We start from the raw sequence: 3,134 nt of genomic DNA on the forward strand, positions 1-3,134 counted from the left end.
TCTTCCCTGCCAAAGTGGGGGGATTTGGGTTTGTGTCTGTATTTTTATGGCAGATGGTACAACTGTGAATGATCAACTTCTCCTGGAAAAAAGGCTTCTGGTATAGTATGGCAGTTACTGCAGAAATCTAACACCTAAAGATGCAAAAGGCAATGGCAACCCACTCCAGTATTCGTGCCTGGAGAATCCCACGGACAGAGGAGCCTGGTGGGCTGCAGCCTATGGGGTCACAAAGAGTCGGGGACGACTAAGTGACTAACACACACACACACACACACACACAACCTAAATAAGTTTATCCGAAGAAAAATACTTTAACAAATATTCAAAAGTAATAAAGGATGCCGTGTGGTATACATTTACAACATACAAATAAAGATTCAAATAAAACCACATTCACACTTCCCTGAGGTCCAGCAATTAAGACTCTGCCAGGGGACACAGGTTTAATCCCTGGCCTGGGAACTAAGATCCCACATGCCATAGAGTGTGGCCAAAAAATAAATACATACATACATAAAACAAGTGAAACCATATTATAAAACCAAGCCCCATAATTAAACTGGGCTTTCTCAGCTATTCTTTTATATTAACCTTATGAAAACTTACACAATCTAACTCAGTATCCCACTTTAAATGCCATGAGAAACATAAACAGTCTTTACAGATTGTAAAGCACAAGGGAAAAACGGGTTTAAACAAGAACCTGCTAATGAACTACGGTGATCTGCCATGAAACTTTAAAAAGTCCATTTTGGTACAGCAGCAAATTATTTCACAACAAATTCTGTATTTCACAAAGACATACCAACAGAAAGATGAAATACGTCTAGCCTGAATCTTTGTGATGTCATGGTCAAAAGGTAGTTAACCTACATGGATGGCCTTAGTATAAAGACTTTTTCAGGGGTAAGGGGAGGTGGATGTGGTGGGTGGGGGAGGTGCATCACAGTGTATGGGAGATATTATACCAGTTATGAAAGTACTCTTTTTATAGTGGCTTTTTAAAATTACATCCACTCAAAAAACAGAAATATGCGATCTCTTCTGTACCTGATGACAGCACACATTCCAAATGATAAAACCTTTCTTTATTCAATAAGCAACAGGATCCAAATCTTACAGAAAATTTAACAAAGTCTTCGAACAAGAAGGCTTAACAAAAAGTTCTGTCTCAGCAATAATTACTAAGCATGACTACTGCATTTTATCTGAGGTAAATAAGGCAATCCTGACAGAAAAAAAATAATATACTTAAGATTTCCCTTACATCTGGGTAAAAATATTTTTATATGAAGATATTCAATGACAAAAAGGAAAAGCCTAATAAAAACTATATATATGTGTATATATATAGTTTATCTCCTTATGTAAAGAAAAAATATAAAAAAGAATAAAAAGGAAACATGCAAAAATGTTCACAAGAACAAAACCTAAGCGATAAGATTACAGAAGATAATTTTTAAAAATTTTACAATACTGCCTGCATTTTACAAGTCTGTCTTTTTAACTGAAAAAAATTGACATTCACTTGTCATATAAGCAAACAACAAATAAGTGCTCACAAAACCAACACTGGTTCTAAGCTGCTTCCATAGAATTTTTAGACTTCTTAGACTTCAAATACAGGGGCTTTATTCATTAGTTATCTGGAAAAATGGAACAAAATAAAGCCAAAGACTTTCACTTCTAGTTCTCCTATATTTTCATAACTAAAAAACTAATAAAGAAATGTTTACATTCCTACAAAAAGTTTCTATGTCCAACTTTTTATTAGTAACAATCTGATTTTTTAAAACATCCATTTATACTGCCTTACACAAACACCATCTCAAAGAACGGAGTTATGTTCAGCTCAGCAGTCCCAAAATGTAGGCATCTAATACACAGTGTGAGAAGTTCTGATGCATTTTAGTGAACCGCACCAAGAGAAACACTTCTTTTTATACACACCTTTCCATTACTTCTTAAAAGTCTGACATCTAATGAAGTTTTTTGCAAAAGGTACTTTGGCCTAGCCTGGACATGGATTTATCTGAACATCCAGAAAGCTGTCAAAATCTACCTCAAAGTACGTTATATTCAAGGCACAGAATGTCAACTCTCTACTGGGCCTCCTTCTCTTTCTTTCACAGGAATGCCTTTAATATTCCCCAGCTTCCATTTCTAGGCCCATGAGTCACCGAGAAATGAGCTCTAAGTTTTCCTTAGAATGCCACTCAAACAGCTCCTCTACAGTACTCCAGGATGTGGACCCCAAACGACTGTGGCGACCGCCCCCCGCCCCCACACCACTCCTCACCGTGGCCTTACGCAACCAACTGCATTATCTACTATTCCTAGACTGTACCTTTTTACCTTTGTCCTCCTCTAGCTTTGCTGCCCCTCCACACACTGTTCTCTTCTGCAAACCCTCCTCTCTCCCAAATCCCCACAGGGCCTTCAAGATCGGCTGTGTACCGCCTCGCCCAGGAAGTCTTCCAAATTTCTACTAGGCGGAAGGGTGTGATCGATCGGTCCCGGTCTTTCCCGGGTACCTTTCTTAGCATTTTGTAGGTCTTTCACAGGACTATCGCCTCCTTCCTGGTATCGTGCCTTATCTCCCCCACCAAGAGCGTCTAAGGTACCCCCCGGGGTGGGGGGAGGGCGGGAAGGGGGCCCCGGAGCCCGGGTTCACCTTTTGAATCCCTCCGGCGCCGACCGACCGGAGGGCGGGGGTGGCGCCTGCAAGCGGGGTCAGCGCGCAGGTTGGTCCAACCGAACCCGGGGGAACGCTCCGACCGCACCATTCCCTAACTAGAAATCGGTTAGGCAGTGTTCCCGAGAGGAAGATCGCAAAGATGCTCGCCCGCCTCCGGGTCACAGGTAAGTTTACCAGGGGGCGAGGAGCGCGGCGGCCCCGAGCCCTGGTGCGGTGGGAGTGACAGTTGGCTCGGCCCGGGCCCCGGACGCCCTCCCCCAACAAACCCGGGCGCCGACAGCCCCGCCAAAGAACCGCGGAGGGCGGGCAGGGGCGCATAGGGGCCCCGGGGCCCCGGGCCGCAGACCCCTGAGCGCCGCGCCGGCTAGGACGAGGTTGCGGGGAGGGACGGGGAACGTGGAAGGCTCCCGCGAGGGGCCCGGGCCGGGCGGAG

At 44.2% G+C, this 3,134-nt stretch overlaps 1 long non-coding RNA gene across 1 annotated transcript in view; it reads left to right on the plus strand.

Moving 5' to 3' along the window:
- The first annotated feature begins 1,382 nt into the window (after positions 1-1,382).
- The window catches only part of LOC104986427, a 30,701-nt gene continuing 28,949 nt past the window's right edge, over positions 1,383-3,134 (plus strand). The window contains exon 1 of the long non-coding RNA XR_825037.1: positions 1,383-2,865. This is a non-coding gene — a long non-coding RNA (uncharacterized LOC104986427). The remainder of the gene's footprint in view (positions 2,866-3,134) is intronic.

Source organism: Bison bison, unplaced genomic scaffold (assembly GCF_000754665.1).
Source record: "Bison bison bison isolate TAMUID 2011002044 unplaced genomic scaffold, Bison_UMD1.0 scf7180017864068, whole genome shotgun sequence".
Taxonomy (NCBI): Eukaryota; Metazoa; Chordata; class Mammalia; order Artiodactyla; family Bovidae; genus Bison; species Bison bison.